We start from the raw sequence: 23,046 nt of genomic DNA, 5'->3' as shown, positions 1-23,046 counted from the left end.
GGGATACCTGAGCACAAGGCAGCCTTGATGCAACCCAGTCCCATCTGCAGATGGTGGGATGGTACAGTCCAAAGAGAAAGTTGACAGGTTCTTGTGTAACAAAGCCTGTTCATACACGAAAGAAATAGAAAACTAAATTAGAGAAAAATTCATGCAAGCAAAAAACATAAAAAGCAGGCTGGAAAGAAGAAATACAGCAGGTCAGTAGAGCTATTAGATGGCTAATTAAATATCATAGTATGTAATGTCATCTTATCCTTGTATAATAGATAATATTAATTTCATGAAACGTCATGATTACAACCAGGACCATAATTCCTATTTTGTCTCTTTTTAAATGAATGCAGGAAGCTGGCTGCAAAAGAGAAGGATAAAAACAGGTTAAAGGATATTTTACCACTCACAGAGTGCTCAGAAAATTTGTGCAGCTTGTGTATCTCTGCATTGATGCAAATAAGCAGAGTTGGAGGCTGGTTGGTCTGTTTTCATCAGCCAACAGGAGAAATAGAAATAGTGAGAAGGGGCTGCAAACCTCCCATGTCTCATCTCAGGTAACTGTTTTTTTCAGATTTGAATTTATATGCTGAAACATATGGCCTAACAACGCAATCCTGAACAAAAATGCAGCCTTTCAGAAAAATTCAGCACTTCACCTAAAGGAAAAAAATAATACAAATTTCAAATGTTTTAATGTGACTGAGCAAATGATAAATGGGAAACTACTGAATAGCTGTTTCTTCTGGACATTTTCTTTGCCTGGCTTAGGAATATCTTCTCCAGTTGGGTTAAAGTGTAAATTAAAGTTTTTTTTATTTTTCATATTATTTTATAGTAAGTTTTGTTACATATTTGTAACAACTATGCCCTCTATTAATTGCTGGCTAAAGCATAAAGAAGAGCCTTCTGCTCATATTAGAAACAAACCTTGAGTATCATTGAAGACAGGATTGTTTAGTGTTGGCTGGTTAGGATCCAATTACAGATGGTGTATTTATTTTAAGTATATATAAGATGCACAATAGAGATCTCCAGGAACAAAAATGAGCCAAAATTGGCTGAGCACTGAATGGAAAAAATAATGATCCGTGTTACATACCTTGTGTACTAGAGAGTGCAGATGAGGGATTAAAAAATTAAGGCCGTGTCTATGTACATTGCACAGCAGAGATTGTTCTGAGTGTTATTTGAATATTGGCACCCAGCAGATACACATCTTGCTTTTTCCATGATTTAAGTACACCTCCTGCAACACAAAGGATGGCATGAAGTACGAGTGTAAGGTAGCAGCTACTTTATCAAAACCAAGCCACAGAAGGGCTATAAAAGCTTTCTTCTGCCAACTCTAGTGACAGACACAGCTTTCCAGGGTTACTGGTGTCATGAAAAGCCTGGTAGTCATTTGTGCTCACACATTCAGGCTCATCTTTTTCCAGCCAGTACTCTGGTTAAAGTGGAGAGATTCCATCCCTGGACATGCAGAAACTAAAGAGGGGAGGAAAGGAAACTTTTCCAAAGGAGATGGCTGTTGAAGAAGAGTGTTTCTAATTCCATGAGAATTGGTAACAGAACACAAAGCAAAACCACAGAAGTAGAACCCCATCCACTTACTTGTAAGTGATAAGCTAAAGAAGCCAATTGGCTTTTGCAGTTCTCAGCATGTGTGATCTCTCCAATATCCCTTCCATTTACTTACGTAATATCATTGCTGAGGAAGATGAGTAAACTTCCCTGTTACAAGCCACCTTTGACTCAATAAATTCTTGTATTATTTTCTACATGCTTCATTACATGTTTTTAGACAGGACTTCTGAAATATCTTGTCCATGTTTCCCAAAGAAGGAGTTGGTGGCCTGTGGAAAACCTCTTCTGTCTTAGAAAGCCACAGAGCTCCACACAGTGTTTAGTCTTTCCTTGTTCTAAACAAACCTTACAAATGACCTTTCCCTGTTGGTAGACTTCTGCTACTAGAAGTTATTTCTAAAGCATCTTTGTGCCTTGCCAGTCTGCCTGTATTTACACTGCAGTTCCATCTGTCTGCTTGCATTTGAGCCCTAAGAGTGCTTTGCTTCCAACTTTAATTTTTTCCAGGTGGAATGAGTTGAGGCTGTGAGTGAAGGAGCTACTGTTATTAGGATACTTCCAGATAGAATTAATTCTGGATAGTTTCTCATAGCTCATACGCTTTCACTTCCCTGTTACTTTTACTCTGGGTTTGGGTTGCAGACTTTGTTTATTGCTTAGAAACAGCAATGCCAGAAGAGACATTAACATCCAGCAGTGCAAGCTGGTTTTTAAGAAATAAACTCAATTCATTAGTAGCAACTGTGAACCACAAGTGGAAACAGAGCATCTGGGTGAGCTACACCTCAAAAGAACTTAAGAGGATGAACCATTGTGGGAAATCTGATCCAGGACTACAAACGCTAGCCTGTATCACCCCAGACTGTAGAGTATCAGCAATAATGTCCATACTACTGGGATCACTGGTAGGGACCAGCTCTTTGAAAGCCTCTCACCAGGTTAAATAAGATCCAGTCATAGCAAGTATCTGTACATTGCTTAAGTCCTGGGTTCAGTTTTAAATGGTTTGGGAACCAAACGAATTGCAAAACAAAAACAAAAACCAGAAAGAGTAAAATATTTTACAGTTACTTAATAGAAAATGAGATATTATGATAGATTTTTTTGTTACAGCATCATGCATGTTCTTTGGAACATTTACTCTTGACACACTTTTATAACAGCTATTCATATAAACAAATACTTTTTGCCAAGAGACCAATACAGTTATATTATTTATGCAATCATATTAAAAAATCTTTATCCAGATGATATAAAACTTGGAGAGTGAAAAGCTGACCCCTTAACTCCCCGAGAATACTGGTTTCACTAGGATCAGGATTTCACTCTCATTTCTTAGTCTCTGACATACTCTGGTAAAATTGTTAATTATTGTACCTGATCACCCTGTGCTAAACTGATTTGCAATTTTCTAGCTCATAGGCAGCTGTCACCACAGTACAAAGGATTCACTAATTTTAAGCAAGACAGAGTCAAAAGATTTTTATGGCATTTTGGATATTGCAGTAGCCTTTAAAGAGCTTAGTGATGATACAGTTGGAATTAAGGTACAAGTCTCAGGTAATATTTTGTGGCTCTTGATGCTTGCTGTTATTAGCATGTTTGGTTGTCTTCCTTCTTAGTGAGTCCAAAAGCTATTTGTATGAATCACTGAGGTCCTCTAGTACGGTATTCGAGCATCTCTGTATAAGTCAATATATAAATACCATTCCTTAAACCCAACAAAATTAAAGGAGGAAATCCAGTTTAAAAACTATTTAAAAGAGCGTCAGCCACCTTCATTTTACTGGCACCTGTCTGGAAAGTAACAGAACAGATACAAGTGACTAGGAATCACAGGAATAAACACAGGGCAAGGTCAGGCTGGTTTCTGCCTCCGGAACATGGGCTGGTGTCCATCAGGCAAGACTTGTGAGCACTGGCTCATATCATCAGAAAACACCATTCTCCCACTGTAATCTGTGTAAAATGGGATGGACTTGAATGTCTTTTTTCTCATTTTACAGCTATATCTCATTCCCTTGACACTGTTTCATTTTCTGTGCTATGCCCTCTTACCACACTTTATTTGCTAGCCACTGCTGTCAGCAGCACCAACAGCAGCAGCTCCCTGTCTGGCCAGGCCATGTCCCTCTCTGAAGCAGATTTTGTAGTGGTAGTATTATATATGCCACAAAAGGAACATCCGCTCCATGCTATTCCTTCCTCCACCAAGCCATCCCTCTTATTTCTTCCTCCTCCCAATCTTTATTCTTTCAACTTAAATATTCCCCCTATATATAACTTCCTCCACTCACACTTGCATGCTTTTGCTGAGCTGCTGTTTAGCACTTAGGAGCATTTTTCTTTCTTCTGCATGGGAGGGCAGCAGTGGGGTTTGGGATCCTACTAGCAGCTATTAAGTACTATTGTAGTCAGATGAGCTGGCAGTTATCACATGTCCTTTTTTTGCATCCTTTCTATGGTCATCTTGAAGAGTCATCTTGGCGACCATCTTGAGAAATCCTAAGGAATTTTAAAGTGGCACTAGACACATGTGTTTAAACACCTAACTGGCTCCCCAGTGGTGATCAACAAGCTTTTTTCCCCAAAATTCCACATTAGTATTAGCTATCTCACAACTTGACTGTAGCTCATACAGTTCAGAAACATGCAATGGATAGTATCTTAGTGGTAGAAATTCTCGTTGCTCACATGAAGTCATGAAAGCTTCATGAAAGCTGCCAAAGCCAAAGAAACTATGCCATTTATTATGGCAGCTTGTGACATGACCTGCTGTTGTAATGTGTGCATCTTCTTATGCCTACAGATTTCTTCTCCGTGTCTTAAGAGCAAAATCTTTGCAATAAGGATGTTTTACTCAGCACAGAGCTCTACTTCAAGGTATCTGAAGTATGTCCCCCAAAGCACTGTCCAATTATACTAGTCAGTTTTCAACTCGCCTTTTTGTCATTTGCTTAACCATTCTGTAATATTCTGTTCGGAGGTCATATTGCCCATTTTGAGCTCAATGGTAGTGTTCACATTGATCTGAATAGAAGGTGGCCTGTATTTCAACTGGATATATAAATCACATGTAACAGGAACCTTTTGACAGTCTTCCCAATTTTTCTACTCTTTCCAGACTAGGTTATGATGTATCTTGCCAAGACGGAAGTACCAAACTGCATCAGATTTGAACACACTTTTAAAATAAAATTTTGAAGTTGAGATCAAGTCTTACACCCTTACATTACCTAGTCAGTGCAGATGTTATATAGATACATATTTTCATAACTCTTACATGAATTATTGTATTTTAGTAACTATGTATATTAAAAGAATGAGTTGTACTCAAACACCTATTGATAGGTTGTGTTTTTGATCCTGAAACTCTCTACATATATCCTGTATTTATCAGCAGGAACTTCGGGACTAAACTATTGAAAAGTGGCAAAGACAGGCAAGAGGCAAATAAGTTATCCTGAATGAGGGGCAGTGAAACCATCCTGCTGTGCCACAGAAGTCTGTACTCCACCCATACCACAGGAAGATAGCTTTCAGCTATTTCCAGATTCTTCTAGTGCTATCCACTTCTGTGTCCTGTAAAGGCAGACTTCTTTCTTCAGCCTCTACCTATAGCATCATAAAAAGTGTCCTCCTCCTGCCTCCCCAGAGTTTCTGTAGCTACACGTGTCACAGAAACAAAATGTGTTGTTCATCCATTTGGAGAAAGGAGACATCTTTGATTAGTAGGAGTCTCTTGAGTCTAGCTCATACAGTCTTTGAGGAATGGCCTGTCACTCATTATATGTGTACAGCATTTAGCATGGGGGGCTGCCTCACTGGAGGCCTGGGGATAGTATTGCAATACAAATGTTATCTGTGGGGGTTTGTGGTAAGTTGATGAACTACACAGTCATGCAGCAGCATTCATCACACAGCCTTCATTTCAACAAATAAAGCACAGAATATAATAATTTATAAAGACTTATATTACTTTTTCTTCCTCCCTTTTTGTCTTCTTCAGGTGGGAAATCTATATAGCACCATGGTAAATTGTAACTAAGAGAATTGGTATCATTAGAAAACAGTGCTGCAGAAAAAGTGTTGTTTCAAACTACTAAAATGCTTAAGAAAACTTCAATAGAGGAGGCTGAAAAATTCTTGATGATAATCTGCCCTGAGTCTAGGAAGAGTAAGATGATACTGACAAAGTAACATCCAAAACTTGACCATTTGTCTGCAGTGCCAGGGTTTTTAATTAATCAGCTTTCTAAGTGCACTACAATTTGTATCTGCATTTGGCATTTAGTCATTGCAGATAGTAAACTGTATTTAGTAATCTTGCTTATTCCTCATGCATCTTCTTGACAGACGGACAGGAGCTATACATCTGCCTGAAGCCAAAGAGGTCCTCTCACACATGACAAAACCTATCAGCAAAACCAGACCAACAAAAATGATCCCCAAGGTCAGTAATCCTGAGACAGCAATGCACAGGAGAAAGGGGCAGGAAAAGGTGGGAAAGAGAGTTTGATGGGGAGAGTCTGCAAGGCAGACCGGGACCCACAAAGGAATAGAAAGGCATGTCTGAGACTGCTGGGAAGGCGCAAGGATAAATGAGACCATTACCCACAGACCTGAATGTGCAAATGGCCTTTGTCTCTCACTACATCTGCCTCCCACAGGCAGAAGTCTGGCATCTTGTCTCCTGGGTCATTGGGAAGGAGGAGGATTGCCAGTGCATGTGTGACTGGGAGCTCCCAGCTCCTCCTCACACCCACCACTTATTCTGCTGCTAAATGCAATATGCTTTGCCGTTATCTAGCTGTAATTTGTTAAATCGTTATAAAGAACTTTATCACTATACAGAGAAGCTTCAGCTGCAGAGTTGAAAAGCTTGTTAAAAATGTGAATATTCCACATGAAAGAATTTGTCTTGTTTCAAACCATTTGCATTTTCCTTACATGTTATTGATCTGATTGAACGGTTCCCAGATCAAAGGCATGCTGGTAAATGAGCAGCCAAGGTGGCAATATGCGAAGTGGACATCTGTTAAGAGAGCAACTTAAATAATCGCTCTAGGATTTATTGGATAACATGATTAATGATTATGGAAATATGATGACATGGAACCAAAGAGTAGTGTTCAGTGATTGATGGGGAAGTTGGATAAGGCCAAGCTTAGACGCCAGAGTATAGGAAACAGTAATATAGCTTGTAATCATGGTATATGCGGTGCTTAGTTGCTGGGGTGGAAATTTTGGTATTCATTTTTGCCTGCTGATAGGAACACAAACTGCAAAGTATGTTGTGTGTAATATTTCTCTTGTAATGAGGTAAGGAAAAAACCTCCTGCTAACAGTGCATTGTAATAGCAGGACTGATTCAAAGAGACATGCTCATTTAAAAAAAAAAAAATCATTTAAATCACCACAAAACTTACTGGAAGCTCATGCTGTTGTTTTAATTAACACCTGAGAGAACTATACATAACACATTAAAGGAGGAAAAGATCTGTTGGTGGAATTGACAGTAGTTTGCATACAGCTTTTTTTCTGTTTTGTTTTCTTTTAACCTCAAATTCCAGCAGCCAGCAGTAGCTTAACACAAGAGATGGGAAGCAGAGAACCAAATTGAAGGTGAGGCTACTCCATGGCAAAACTACTGCAAACACCTGGAGTTGATTTTCTGTTAAAAGTTGCTGAGATTCCTGTTCACTGGTGGGTGATGCAAACCCTCCTTCAGAAATTCTTGTGTAAGAGCTCACGAAACATATTACATGAAAACTTAATAAAAAGCTATTATAAATGTGAAACATTAGCAGACAGTTTTAGAGGTGAAAGTAGGCAGCAAAATCCTCACTGTGAAACCCCAGTCCAGGTAAATGGAGTGCAAAATTGTTACTGACTTCAGCGTGGGCAGGATTCCATGCTTGGGTTTTGTTTTGCTTTTCTAAAAAATTCCATTTCCTATATTGAGTATACTTGAATATAAATAGGATCCTACACTGGATTTGAGACACACAATCTTTGCATGCCAGAAACTTGGCTGGTGTAAATGAGGGGACCTCATAAAAATTTTCAGTTGGGTTGCCGTAGATGACAGCTATTAGAGCCAGAACTCTGGATCCTGCCATTAGACAGTTGTGGTATGCAACAATTGTCATAGCTTTAAAAATAGAGTGATGGGGGCAGAGCTAGTTAAATGAAAACAACATTGCTCATGCTAGGCAAAGCAGACAGCTCTGGAAAGAAGTATCTATATTTGAAACCTTGGAAATGTTGTTAATCTCTTCAGGGATGTGAGACAACAACAGAGATGGTGTAGGATTCGAGAGAGATACCAGGAAGCCTTGTATTTTAAAGCCATAATCTAGTCTGCAAGCCTCAAGAGTGAGTATTAGTGAGATTACAAGGTCCGGTGAAGAGTTTTGACAACAGAGGGTAAGAGATGGAGTTGGAACATCTGTTGGCATTTAGGGACAGATTCATTTGTAGCTTTAGATGACTTCCTTGGCATGTAGGGTTATGTGATGGGTCAAAACCCCAATGTTTAGTTATGGTCATGCTCAAACATTCTGAAATATTGTCTATCACCTAATGCACCACAAATACCACCTACCCCATCACTCTTCACAACTGGGAAGCTCACGCCTTTTTTTATAGCACACACAGACATCCCCATGAGAAAAAACTGGGATCTCTCTGTAGCTCTTTCACACCAGCCTGACGTGCCAACTCTGCTTGGCCCTTCTGAGGGCTGTTTTGAGGACACTGCAAATAAGGGTTTACTATAGGGTCCACATCCCATTTCAGTCATTTCGGTGTTTTCGAAGTGTAGCCTGTAAGTACTACATGGCAAGGACTGTGTGTGCCCACGTGTCTCTGCTGCAGTCATGTTACAAGTGAACTATAATTAATAACCTTCTGCACACCTGAAAAGAATATCTGTTGCATGTTTTTATCTTGTTCCAGACATTTGTTCTTATATAGTTTCTTATATTTGTATTATTTGCTCTTACATAGTTTCTCATGGCTGGCACTGGCTTTTTTCTAATTCTGTTTATAACCTGCATCAAATTTGGGCTAGCCCCTCCTGGCTTCTGTACAGATACACTAGAATTTCTGTAGCAACATTCTTTTAAAACAAAACCAAAGAAAACAAAACAAAAACAAACCACAAAGTTTGTTATTGATTTAGATGTGATCAGGACAATCTCATTTATCTACTTCGCTGTATCATTTATTTTGATATACCTTTTTGACTGCTCTCCTGATCACTTCAGTTCTCATCATTTTTCTAACTTCAGGTCGTGCAAACCTGCACTGTAGAAGTCTGGAAATCCTGCTAATATCACTGAAACTGCATATGGGTCAGCTGAGATTTTGTGCATCCAGCTGGGGAGGAAATGCTTATGATGTTCTTGTTTTAAGAAGGTCTGACTGGCAAGCGCTCTGTCCTTTTATGCACTTATGGTCAGCCCAGTTTTCACATCCCCTAGGAAGCCCACTGATGTTCCAGGTTCCTGGGACTCCCCAGTGTGCCTCTAACAGGCAGTTCTGATGCCAGGTCCCCCTCAACATCCAGAGGAGTGGGGTGATAGCCCCGCTGTTGCCTGGTCCCTGGACTGCGCCCTCTGTACCTGACCGCTTGGTGACTGGACAGCCAAAGACAGTTTTCATCCTCCCCATCTTCCAGGCTATGGTTCTCCCATGCGAAGTCCTTTACAACTTTAATGGCAAATTTTGTAGTTCCACTCCAATTTATATTTCTACTTGAGAATTTAGTTTTTTCATTTAGTTTTCTGGAAGTAAATATTTAGCTTCAGGACAGGAATTCAGGTAAGAACGTGTGATCAAACCTTTCACCTGTGACTTCAGCTTTAAGCTCAGGTTCAACTGTGCCTGGTTATTGCAATCAAATTATTAGTAAAATATTGACTTGGATAATTTGAATCAGTGTAAATGACTGATTAAAACCGTAGGCATAATAAGAACCCAGTAGCTCAAGCAAAAATTGAATGATTTTTTTTTTTCCATGAAGTACACTGGAAAGTTACATGGATTATTAATGAAGTAGGGAGCATTTGGCACCTTCTGGAAGGCAGTGAGGTTGGTAAAGAAGCTCCTTTATGGAACATGAGAGTGATGTGCATCGCAGGAAACCCTAAATTGTTCTCAGATTGTGGGTGCTTGTTGGCATAATGAATCTGATAGTTTCAAACCTGCTTCTGATGGAAAGATGTGCAAACCATAAACCAATGCTGCTACACTTTGCACACTTATTGGAAGTTATACCAGAGGGCTGAGGACTGAAGAAGTAAATGAGTGTGAAGACAAAGGCTCAGATCCACAGAGGAACTAGAGTTGCCTGCATGATGGGTTCAGTTCTGCATCAGAACTGTGCTCATTTCTGGGCTCCCCTGTACAAGACAGATGTGGACTTACTGGATTGAGTCCAGCCAAGGGTTGTGAAGGTAACTAAGGGATTGGAGCACCTTTCATATGAGGAGAGGCTGGGACAGCTGAGTATCAAGCCTGAAGAAGAGAAGGCTTGGCGGGGGGGACGACTTACCAATGCTTATAAATACCTGATGGGAAGGAAAGAAGATGAGGCAGCCAGGCTCACCTCAGTAGTGCCCAGTGATAGGACAAGAGATAATGGGCACAAGTTAAATCACATGAAAGTCAAACTGAATACAAGAAGACTTTTTTTACTGTTAGGATGGTCAAACACTGGCACAGGCTGCCCAGAAAGGTTGAGTCTCCATCTATGGAGATATGTGAAGTCCAACTGAACACAGTCTTGGGCAGCTGTCTCCAGGTGACCCTGCTTTAGCAGAGGGGTTGGACTAGATGATCTCAAGACATCCCTTCAACCATTCTGTGATTCCATGATTCGAAACCCATAGTCAGCTGCTGCTTGAATTTAGCCCTGTTTTCTCATGTACGTCTGCATCTGTCAACTTGAGAGTCCCTTTGCTTCCTGGCTTCCTGGCAGTGTTGCCAGTGGAGTGCTAGGGACCCAAAGCACCTGCTCTGCCCTGTGCATGGCATTTCAAAGGTACCTAATTTCCATCTCTGCCTCTGCACAGACATGCTTCTGTACTGAGAAGTTTCAGAAGCCGGGTACGTAAGATCACAAACACAGTGTGCTACACAGGCTTCAGAAACAGGGATTCCTTTGTTAGTCTGTCCCGGTAAGTGACCTGAGAATCAGCTATAAGGTTCAGCTATGTGGGTCCAACAACAGCTATTTTCTATAAAATGTAGCTGGAGGCAGAGTAAGCAGTGACGTTATCTCTTCAGTAGCTTAGTGCTTCTCTCTGTTAGAGAATTCACAAAGATGAAAGTTAAAATATCTTCTCAACCGGAGATATTCAAACCCAACCCTTTCACTGCCCTAAAGTACCAGCTACAAAACTAGTCTATTGAAAAAGTAGAAGCATTCTTCAATTTTTCAGTCGAAATTACTCAACTGTACTTAAACCAATTCATACCTTATTGCACCAGATTTGAAGTCTGACAAATTTTTGCTTGGGTGTACAGGCCTTGTATAAGCTCAGTTTGCCTTGCATCTAAGCTTCTACCTCAAAGTAGCCTGCAGACATGTTATTGGGCTACTCCTGTGGGAGGCAGGAGCTGCAAGTACAAATCCTAACTAGAAAGACATAATTAAGACCTTACAGAGCTAGGAATTACACCACACTGCTAAGCATTGCCTACTGTGGCGACTGCACAACTGCATGCTGGGTGTGAATGCTGCTGCAGATGTTGAGTTCTGCAGCTGTGTGGACTCCATTTTGGAACATGCACACTTAAAAGATAGGAACTGCGACAGTAAATGACAAATGCTTAAGTGTTCTTCTGGATAGTGGCTTTAGTGGCTTAATCTCCAGTATGTTTCCCCAGATCAGAGCTGAGGTATTTCATCAGAGGTGCCTGTGAGGGAAGGAGGGAGGAGGTGCCATTGCAATGCAGTATTGCTGCATTTGCTTTTTGAATAGGCTGTAGTTGTTAGTGTCTCATCCCTGGAAATTAACTCAAAGAAGACATTTGAAGGAGAACCTCTTTCTTCCTGCACACACAAACACAAGCAAAGTTTTTTTGATGATGTTTTCAGATAAACATCCACAGCAAAGCCTCAGTTTCATTTTATCTCCATAGATAGCTCCAGGAAAAAAAAACAACATGGCTTCTGCTGGCAGCCTAAACAGCTCACTTTGCTGCCAAGTGCCATCTGAAAAAGAGGAACAACATAAACTAATTTCATACCTATTCAGTTCAATAATAGGTATTGTTCTAACTATACCTCTAGTGATAAGAGACAGAACAGCTTATTTGCCATTGCTAAGCAACTGTTATAACAGTGTGCAGAATTCAGCCAGCTCTAATAGGCTGATAGGAATCAGTGTCTGAAGTTCTTGTTTGCATTCTGAAGTCAACTATAATTGTCCTTCTCTATTAACATTCATTTAAGATAGTTTATGCCTGCACCAGATACAATCAGGATTCTGTCTTAATGGTGTACTGAATGGTCTGCTCTCCCTTAGAAAGAACTATTTAACCATAATGCATTAAACTGCTTTAATCCACTTGTTTTGTTTTGATGTAGTGATGAAGTGGCATAAAGGTAATACAGAAAAAAAAAAAGTAATATGAAACACTCTGGAGAAGTAAAAGCTGGTGGTATGAATGGTACCAAGTTGCAGTCAGGCAGTTTGATGTATTTAAGCAGGGTTCCATAAATCACAATGGCATTTGTGTCTGAGATGCAAAGACGTGCAAAATCTCTGTGCATTTGGAGAAATGGAATATAAGAAACACAAATGTAAAAGCCTAAGTGTATTAAACCATGGGATTTTTTTTCCAACCTTAATTTATGAGTTCAGATTTTAGTCAATTGTGTACATGACTTAGGAGAAGGGACTTTCTGGCTCTGATAATGCCTTACTGAGATAAGGAATGAGCGTATGAATAAATGCAAAGGAAGAAATGTTGCACTAGAGGATCCTGCATTCATAAGCATTTCTTTGTAGCTGCAGAATGATTTCTGTGACCTAAAAGGAGAATGCATTATCAGGAGAGGAGGATATCTCTTAAGATGCTCTGCTCCTTATCTGTGAGTCTTTAAGACACATGAGTAAGTAATGAAGCATAAGCAAAGGGACTGAAGGCTTACTGTTGCTGGAGCTGGAATTCTGTGCTTGTACCCAGCACTGCTCCATTGCTTTTTTGGGTGCGTAAACATATGATAAACACTTATGCATGTGAGCAACCCCATCATATTCAGCAGGGCCAGTACCATTCCCTGTCAAGTAAATGCTTAAATGCTCTGTTGGCACAAGCTGAGAAAATCAGCACTTTTGTCAGATGAAGCCCATGCAGGTGAAACAATATTGCCTTGCTTAGCCCATTGTGCCTCACACCATGACTTGCAAGAGCCAGGTCTTAATGTAAGACCAGAAAAATAAGTGCTTTGAAATAAGGACTTCAGCCAGTGCCTGAGTCAGATGACTAACTTGTTACACAATGATATGAAAATGTAGAGGTAAAAAGTTGAGACTGTCCCTCCACGGAGCTTACAGCAATGTCTGAGTCACCACAGGACATGAGAAAGCTGCAGGCAATGGCATGCAAAGCAGGCTTGCTCTGACTTCTCTTATGTAACTCCTACGTTAGCATCTTCTCTGCTCCATATGTAAACCCAGAAAACATCAAAAAGCTGTTATCGAGAGCAGTGCTCTTATTTATTCATTTCTATGAGCCAAACATGACTTAGGAAATGAGATATTTTCCACATAAGCCTTAGTACAGGACCAGACACTTTCCTTGCTGGTACTGGTAAGACCATTTATTTCTAGGCTCATTAAAAGGATGTTTGCACCCCCTAGTGTATAAGAATCTGCAAGAAATCAGGTTCTTATAACAGCCTTGGCTGACTGAGGATATTTATTATTAAACCATAATAAAATCTCCTTGTTACAATCCTAACAACTCCAAGAGGAAGGATTGTAAACTGAAAGATTATCCTAGCCGTAATCCCTCCTGTACTCAGCAATTGCAGGACTTGAAAACAGATCCTACTGAGTTAGACTTTTACCCCACTGGAAGATCTCAGGGATTTAGAATTAAAAATATATATATAAAAAAAAGAAGTACTGAAACCAGACAATTTGAACCCAGACCCCCTGGAAACTAGAGCATGTCGGATCCAGCTTCACCCCATTACTGAGATAAAGTCTAGCTCTGTTTCACTGAAGGACAGGGACCTTTGAATCTGGACTTTTACTCCAGTTAACAGAAACTGTAAAAATGAGAGGCATGTGCTTAACTGTCTTCCAAGAACTAATGCCCAGATTGTCACAGGTAAGTAGACTTCTAACTTGGACAGTGGCCTGCATCCCACTGGTTGGAGTTAGGTCTTAAAACACCTTTGAAAAACCTCTCCTTACAGCTGTGGATCACCTTCTTGTTCTCCAGAGGCAACTTCACTTACACCAAGCTCTGCTTGCCATGCTAAACAGGGCAGAACCAGACACTGAGATGAACCAATTGAGCTTGCCTTGTTGGGACCCAAACTGGCAGTTCAGCTCCCTGTGTCAGCTCCCTGTGTCCTGGAACCTGAGCAAAACCCAGGTGCTCCTGGAACTAAACCAAACCCAAGTACTGCCTCCTGTCTGTGAGTGTGGGAAGGGAATGGCTTACGGCTGCACTTTCTGGTGGGTCTTGCACTGACTTTTGAAGATTGGAATGTGTGACCCAAAACTTCTCAGTACAGTCTGTATGTGCTGTTTGTCTGTCATCAATGCAGTCACAGGCAGGCTCTGATCTGACTAAATTACCTATATGTGTTTTCAAGAATTCCCCTGCTCACCCCTCCACTGAAAAGAGGATTCGACCTTTTCCCCTGAGGTGTCTGAAACCAAATCACTGCAGCCTTGGCAAGTGAATGACAACCAGAAAACTGACATTGCCAAGGAACAAAAGCGGTCTGCTTTCATTGTCCAAGCAGAATTAAATGAAAAAGCAAACAAACTGCATAAATGATGAAAATTAAATTAGATTTTCTTTACTTTCATTATCTAAATAGTTCATATAATAAATGCTTTCTAAAATATGACTTTCAGCCATATTAGAAACAGACTGATTTTATGTACTGTACAATGCTTAACAGCTCCTCCAAGCCACTTCATTCTGTAATTTTAAATTAATTTTTTGAGATTTTTTCAAAACAAGAAACTTGACATTTTGACAGAATAGTCCTTAATAACACACTGAAGATACTGCCAGGAGGTGTGATGATGATATTTCATCAGACATACTTTTCTTCCACAAGAATTCAAATCATTGTGATATAAATGCATAGATCTTTTTGTCATTTGTGTAAATAAATAATGATAATATAATATGTGAAAAGCACCAGCATATTGAGAGTCCCCAAAGAGCTCCATTTCAAGGCTCAGTACTACCACTGTGATATAAACCAGGCAATTGGTATAATGAGTACACGGTCTTAAAAAGTACATTAAGAAAGTTATAATGATAAAATTGGCATGTCCGGGTGCCAATTTTAAAAGCACTTCCCCACCCATATTTGGAAACATAAATGTATCTACTTTAGAAGCTGGACTTGTTATTTGCAAAGAAGTCTTTTTTTTTTTCTTTTTTTTTTTTTTAATTAAAAAGCCAGATCTTTCCACATCAAACAATTAATTTCTGGCTTAGAGCCTCTTTTTTTCACTACCATAACTAGATATTTGAAACTGAGATTTCTGTTAGACAGAATTCCAGCTGGAAGGCTACTGAAGTTCACAAACTCTTCACTGTAATTAAGAAAGTGCTGGGACCATGTGTCTCATTTCTAAGTACAGACAGAAAAATGCTACCTATTTCCATCTGCAAATTTCACATTGGGGTTAACTCTGAGATTAACCACCGAGGTTGGGCTGCCATGGTATTTCTTGGCCCTGACCTCTCCACCTCTCAGTAGCTCATGAAAATAGAACTGGGGTTCCTGACCACAGAGTGCAGAACTATTGACTATCAGATTTGAGGTGCAGCTCAACTTGGTGATCATGAAGTCATCACTCTTGCAGCCTGTTTGAATTGAGTTGGTGGAGTTTTAATTTACAGTAGGTATTGCTACTGACAGTAAGCAAGAAGGAGCAGGAGACTGCTTGAAGTTTCAGTGGATGCCCCACGTGAACACTTGAAGTATTTTTCCCAACCAAAACTGAGATGCAACTGCTGAACCCAGGACAGTGATGTTCTGCTTTCCAGAGGATTCAGCTGAAATCAAAGAAATAGAACACGTGCTAATCTCTACCGCCCCCCCTCCTTCCCCCCCCCCCCCCCCAAATAGTGAAAGTAACTGAGGGATTTGGAGAGATCATATGGCTTGCGATGAAATATACTGGCTACATTGAAACTCCGTATAAACTGAAATGGGCCTTTGAGAGCTCTCAGGGCTCTCAAAGAGATAGTTGTACTTTCTTGGTCTTCTGATAATGCCCAGTGACATTTCCATAGGAATGGCAGAGTGAGTTGCTTCTACTCCTTCACACTGTGCAAAATAAAAATTATGGTAATATGGTATTTTATATGAATATCAGATTGCTTGTTCACAGGGAGATTTTTTTTTCCTGTTTCAAGAAGGCTGAAGGACTCGAGCCTTTGCAAAGATGCTAACACTCAGTCAGACTTCCCAGCAGCCTTATGCAGCTATTATTCCAAACGCATCACCTTACAGTCTTGGAGAGAAACCATTATGGTTAATGCAGTTTGGCAAGTTAGGGTAATACTGACTGCATTGCATTGATGTGGTTTAATGGCATAAGCAGCATGCACTTTGTATCAGAGAAAATTACCTGTTGAACCTTGCTGTAGCTTGATGCCTGTTCTTAGCCTGGATAGCTATGAAATGGTGTGGAAAGTTCACTCTGGCCTCTAGCTCTGTCCCATGGGGAAATCATTTCCTATCGGCCTGCCTGTTAAAAAAACTCCAACAACTCACTTTGATATTTTCATTTGCTACAGTGTTATTTTATATACAAAACAGGGCTGCCCAGTGAGCAGCCCTCCTGCCCTACCCTCCTAACGAAAATATAAACCAGCGATGGAAGTAAATACAGAAGGTATCAAAAAGAGGGAAATGCAAATGGACTTTTTTTATTGTGATGGGAAACAAAGAGACTTTGACAGTCGTTTTGGTGGAAGCAAAGTCCACTTGGTCCATTCTTGGGGAATTCCTTCTTCACTCAGGAAACAGATTGGCACAGTGAAAACACAGGTGGTCTTTATAGCTGTATAATGTGAGAGAATGAAATTTTACCCTGGTACTTGAATAAATAGATTAATTAGATGGCTGGCAAGTAAATTTCATGCTCTCGAAAGACATGAAGGATGTCAAAATCCTCTGTTAGTTCAGAGAGGAGGCCTGTCCTGTTCCAAGGACCTCACCCCAACCCAGAGACCCATTGGCAAGAGCATTGCAAATGTGCAGAACAAATTTATTTATTCCTTGGCTCATTTCCTCAGCAAGATTCTCAGTCACTTCAGGAGTCACTGATGGCTCCTGAAGTACACAAAGTTTCGGAGATGTGACCATGCAACTTACCACTTAAGAGGTGGTTCTTCCCTTAATTTAGTGGGAATTTAGGCAACTGGCCAGGCCAGATCTTTGAAGCTTCACGTGCTGACCCTGCGAACTTCCCCCTTTGGACTTGGTCTCCTCCTCGTTGCCAGGAAGCTTACTGTTCAGACATTTGTATCATGGCTCCAGCAGGAACCTTCTGCTCTGGCACCTCACTTGCCCAGTACTGGAGATTTTGCTTGTTGAGAGATATTATTTAGCTTAAACAAGTAAGTTTTAAATAGTCTGAGTCAGAGTTACAGTATTGTGTGGTCTAGTGTGCTATTTGCTTAGCTTTACTTGCTTAGCATGAGTAGCTAGATTTCTGAAGCTTTGGGCGCTAAGCTGTGGGCTTTCACCTAGATATGCTTTTGGTTGGAATAGAGTTAGATTTTAGTAATTCTCCTAGAAGCTGTTACAGTGCTGTGTTTTGTCTTTAGCATGAGAAGAATGTTGATAACACATTGATGTTTTAGTTGTTGCTACGTAATGTTTATTTTAGGTCTAGGACTTTTTCAGTGTCCCATGCTCTGCTGACAAGCAGGTGCACAAGAGGCACAAACCAGAAGGAGGCTACAACCATCAGCAGAAACTGCAGCTCAACAAGATAAGAACAGTTAACAGCCTGCTGGCAGGAAAACACTGAAAAAATCCAGTAAGGTGTTAGAATACCCTAGACCAAAAAATTCCCTTTGGGCTAAAATGAGGGGCAAGTGCATAAATAAGGGTATTATTGCCCAGGGATTTCTTTGCCAAGGTCCCTCTCCAGCTTGAGCTGTGCCTTTTGCTGTACCACTAAATTATTTAATTATTTTTCCATGGAACTGAATGCCTGAGACCCTGCTGTGGGAAACCAAGGGTCGAGCCTGAGGAAGGAAGGAAGAAGAGTGCCTAAGAGTGTGTGTGTGTGAGCCAGGAGTCAAAAGTGGCATCTGTCAGTTCACTGGAGCCACCTGCTGCAGAGGAACTCCTGTTCCAGCAATTAAAGTCTCAGGTGGTGTGTATGCAACAACTTGAATGGTGTGTGACTGTTTGGGCAGCAGCTTCTCCCCTAACATGCCATGGGAAACAAAGCAGCTGGGTGCAACGTAATGGAGGAATATACTGCCAGGCACTGCTGCCCCCCCCACAGCCTCCTGTTATGGGTCCTAATGGATGCCATCACCTGGTGAGCTCAGGAGCAGGACCAGTTCATGGTCCAAGACATGCGCATGTCACCATGTTGCTAGATGTGAACAGACTTAGGCTCAAAGCTTCTAAGCGCTTGAAAGCTGTAATCTAGAACCTCTGATGCAATAAAGGCTAGAGTGACACTTGTGCACAGGGATGCTGTTTCTGCAGCATGTTGTACTCATTAGGCGTGAGTGTCAGTGGAAAACAGTAAATAGGCAGGTCCTCAGTACTTCCCTTTGATGTCTCAGGTAACATGAAAGGCAGCCTATGCCACTGCTCTGGTAGGGTGACATTAAAAAAATGAAAGAGGGAGAAATCATCGACTGTAGGATTGGGAGCTTGGCCCTGCAATTTGGCCAAGCTCCCAATCCACAAAGCTACTTTTCTGATTTCTCTCATTAGCCCAGCTGCAATATGCACAGAACCAGATTACTTATCAGGCCAGAATATTAATGTTCACAGCATTAATGTTTTTGGGCCCTTAAAATGAAGAGCGCTAACAGAAAAATCTTTCCAATCCTTTCATATGAAACCCCAGCCTTCTGAACTGACAAAAATAAATGCAGTGAACTTTCAGTGATATAGCACCATATAAAAAGGTTATTAAAAATGTATTTGAAGGACTAGCTTTGTCAATACCTATGCACTGGAGAAGTGGAGGGTTTCCCAGCTCAGGCAGTGAGGTACACCTAGTGAGGGAGTGATTACTGCAGTAATAGATTCTGGTAGCTTAAGTAAGACAAGCATTTTTAGACTTCACATGCAAAGAATCACCCTCTTATAAAAAGATGAGATACTCCGTAATACTGAGGTGAAATAAGAATATGCATTTAAAGGAATATTTCCAAGTAGATATTAATGTGTTTGGGGTAAGAAGATAAAATAGAGCAGTTTAGAGGGATAGAAGAGTACTGGCAGGAATTGGTTTAGTTGTTGATTCTTTTTTCCATGGTAATCAGAGGGGTTTTCAGAGATAATCTGTACATTCCCTGAAGTGTTGTGAACATAGCAACAAAGTGGCAGCACATAAAAATTTTAAAGCACAATTAACTCCACTTTGAGAACTGTCTTGAATTCAGACATCCCTGACCTTGCCACTCATTTTTGGACTAAATAACTGCTTGATCAAGATTCAGTATTCCTGCTATGGAGTTTTGACAAGTCTTCCAGAACCAAATGAAAACCAGTCAATCCTGTTTTATTGCTGTAAATTATAAGCCTAGAACAAAAAGAGAGCAAGAACAGAAAAAGCCAAGCTTTCAAACCCTTACATTCAGCCATTTAAGACGATGGTAAGAGAGGTAATAATTTATGTCTAATTATTATTGTGGGGCTTGGGTTTTTTTGATAATGCTCCCACTGAAGAATGCATAATATACTTTACTCCTCCCATTTATAGATGCTGCCACTTTCCGTTTTGTTCTCAAGTACCATAGCTGAGGTGTTTCTTTGGCTGTTTGCAGCAACATCTTTCACTCCAGCTGTCAGCCCCCGTTGAAATGAGAAGGTAAGTGCCAGCTGCCTCAGTTAAGCTGCCAGCTCTCACACAGGTTTTGTGCAATCCTGTCCTTGTGAGTCCCAGCTCTGAAACAATCAGCTGCATTCTGTGTTGCTGTTTTCAGTGCACAATTGTCTGCTTTTCCAAGGTTAATTTAATCAGCAGAAGTGCCTATTAGTTTTTGATGACTTTCTTAAGGATGTAAGGGCATTAAGTACTAAACCCAGCACAATTATTCTTGTCCGAAGAGGGTCTCTTTGTCCTATATTGGGAATCTGGGGCAGCTCTTGCCTAGGGGTGATAGGTCCACTCCCATCAGGACTTGCTGAAATCTCTTCTGTTTGTTCTCCCTTAGCAGTGATGTGTAGGAGCAGAACACAACAGAGGTTTAAGAGAGCAATATGGTAACATCTAACAAGTTTTCATAACGTGTTGTTGTGGGCTTTATGGGTGTTTGCGTGTTTGGTTTTTTTTTAATAATGCTTAAATATGTTCTGGACTTCTTGTGCATTGATGCACTTACACGACAGCCTCCAGCTGGGATTCCACTGACTTTCCTGAGTTCACAGATGGGCATGTAGTAACTCCAGACCCCAATCCTGCTGTGGACTTAATTCCATTGCGTAACATTCTTTATAAAACTTCTCCAAGCTGAGCCAGGTTTATGAGCCATCCCATTGCATCCCTTTCCCACCCACTGATCCTACTCTGAATTCTACATAAATAGATATTACTATAGAATCAAGACAGGGCCCTGAATATTGCTTTCTGAAAGGCATACAACTGGAATTTAAATAATTTTATCTGCATGCAGCTTACACACACAAAAATCTTCAGTCCAGCCGTAAGCTGTCAAAGCTCTTTGCAAGGCATCTGCTTTAATGTGTGCTGTTAAAAGTGATTGTACCCAGCATCAGCACTGAATGGGCCCTACTCCTGAACAGGCCTTACAGCATTGCTGCCTTCCACCCATTAGCTATTACCTGAAGTTTCCAGCTTCTAGCTCTGACCTCCACAGAGCCTGTGTGAACGTGGCTTGCAGGTACCTGGTGAGAGAACATGCTAGAAACCCTAAGATTAATGCTTAGTGCTGAGAGGTGTCACGAAGGAAGTGATGCTCGAGGACCCTCCGGGGCAATACATCTGTGCTGCAGCAGCGGCTCTCAGACTTCACCAGACTACCCAACCTTTTGCAGAAAGAACACCCTGCACCACCTTACATGGCTTTGTCGTGACAATTTTTACTCCTGATCTGTAAAAATCAGGCCGTATTTCAGATATTCGCCTATTTTTGATTTCTCCTCTTGCGGGTTTTTTGCTTGACTGGATGCGTGGCCTCCCGACCAGTTTCATTTCCTGGTTTTGCGAACGTCCCAGGCACCGTTCTGCGGCCTGGACGCTCCGCACGCAGCCGCAGCGCTGACCAGCTGGCAGCGCGATAAGCGACCAGCCAGCGATGGCAGGAGCGGTAAGGTAGCTGCGGCCTCCCCGCCCGCCCCTCGGCGGGCCCCGGACAGTGCGCGGTGAGTCGCGGGCTCCCCTCGACACCGGCTGCTACACCGGTCTCAGGGCGAGCCCCTTCCGGCGAGGAGCGGGGACACAGCCTCTCTGGGGGGGGCGGGAGGGCTGCGTGACTGCCCCTTAGTGACAGTCGGAAGAAGGCGTGAGCGGTGGCTCCATAGCTCAGTGGTTAGAGCACTGGTCTTGTAAACCAGGGGTCGCGAGTTCGATCCTCGCTGGGGCCTCACAGCGCAGTTTTTAGGTAATACTGCATTCCCCAGAAACTGGTTTCATTTTGGACTATTTTTGATTGTAACGGACTGGAGCGCGCTTGCGAGCTCTTTGGGCTTCTTAGCAAGAGGAACGATCCGGAAGCAAAACCTTTTGGTATAATCTCAGTGTTAACATTGATGCTGGTCACCGAAGTACCACATGGCTGTGCTTTGTGCTGGCAGAGGAGTTGGGGGAACAATAAGCTCTTTGGGAAGCAGGATGGCTGAGTAAGTATTTGTACAGCTCACATCACAATTTCCCTGATGGGAGCTTTGGCAAAATGCTGTTAAGGGGCTTTAAAAGGAACAAATTGCCCCTGAGTGGAGAATAAACTGGACAGGATTATCTGACTCTTGCCTGTGTGTCAGGCAAGCTGAGCTGTTGGTTTTATTTCTGTATTGGAACCTAGACAAGGGAGGTGTCATTTTGTTTTTTTTTTTTTTTACTTTTGCTTTTACACTATAGGGAAAGAGCTAGAAACGTCCACACAAATCCTCTAGAGCACCACACTTAATTTTAAAATGTGCATTCAGGGTTGTTTTTCAAAACTCTTCTGAGCAAGCCTTTTAGTTTCTAACATTGCAAACACTACAGCAATCGTTACCAATACCAAGAAAGGGAATTAATACACACACTTTGGCAAGTGGACATGCTGCAAGGTGCTCATACAATGGCAAGAGCTGTTGCACAGGCAGGCAGCTGCTGGAGGCTTGATGGGCTAAGAAGCACACGCGGGCTGTGGTGTAGCAGTGCAGCCTGTTACACCCTCCTGCCTCCTGTCACAGCTCCTCCCCAGCCTCCTTTCTCTGATGAGAGCAGAACAAAGTTGTGCTGATGCACAGGGTTATGCCATTGCTGTGGTGAGAGGAAAGGGGTCTGGCAGGCTGTTTCCTCCTTATGGCAGGAGTCATGCTGTGCTGTGAGGCCCCACAAAACATTTGAATTTGCTGTGCTTTGGGGTTCTTGCACATAAGAGTTTGCTTGGAATAATTCCTGTTTGCAGCATTGTCTCCCCATCACCCAGGAAAACAGTGCTTTGTCCTCATCCAGTGTTACCAGCTGACCATCATCCTGGTACAGCAGTCCTCCCAGGGTCCTTGCGGCAGGTTCGTGTCTCATGAGAGGGTCAGTTCTCTCGGGGGCTGGTTGGAGACTGAGTACAGTTTCTCTGTGGACAGGGAGCTGGGTTTCGCCATGACCAACCACAGCATTACCAGAACCCTGGGGTGCCACGGATGGCCTGCAGAAGCAGTTAAGTGTGTGCTCATAAAGGTTTTGTAGTTTGTTTAGTCTCTCCCAGAGTGAACAAGTAGGAACTGCCTCTGCAGCTGGGCCTGGAACAGTCCAGCAGAACCGTTTGCATGTTCAGGGGCTGAGGCTATGGTTTTTTCGCCATGGAAGA

At 41.7% G+C, this 23,046-nt stretch overlaps 1 long non-coding RNA gene and 1 other non-coding gene across 2 annotated transcripts; one reads left to right on the top strand and one right to left on the bottom strand.

Annotated features, from left to right (window-relative positions):
- Positions 1 to 17,309, bottom strand: LOC130601378 (uncharacterized). The gene is made up of 4 exons (XR_008972653.1): positions 17,186 to 17,309; positions 16,437 to 16,556; positions 1,097 to 1,243; positions 1 to 105 (listed from the first exon to the last, which is right to left on the bottom strand). It is a non-coding gene; the product is annotated as an uncharacterized LOC130601378 (long non-coding RNA).
- A 4,234-nt stretch (positions 17,310 to 21,543) lies between these two features.
- Positions 21,544 to 21,616, top strand: TRNAT-UGU (transfer RNA threonine (anticodon UGU)). The gene has a single exon. It is a non-coding gene; the product is annotated as a tRNA-Thr (tRNA).
- The last annotated feature ends 1,430 nt before the right edge of the window (positions 21,617 to 23,046 follow it).

Source organism: Pezoporus wallicus, unplaced genomic scaffold, assembly GCF_028554395.1.
Source record: "Pezoporus wallicus isolate ANWC-B61680 ecotype Strahan unplaced genomic scaffold, APGP_CSIRO_Pwel_v1 contig_3017, whole genome shotgun sequence".
Lineage (NCBI taxonomy): Eukaryota > Metazoa > Chordata > Aves > Psittaciformes > Psittacidae > Pezoporus > Pezoporus wallicus.
Note: the sequence above shows the minus strand (reverse complement) of the source record. Positions and strands in the feature narration are given on the sequence as shown.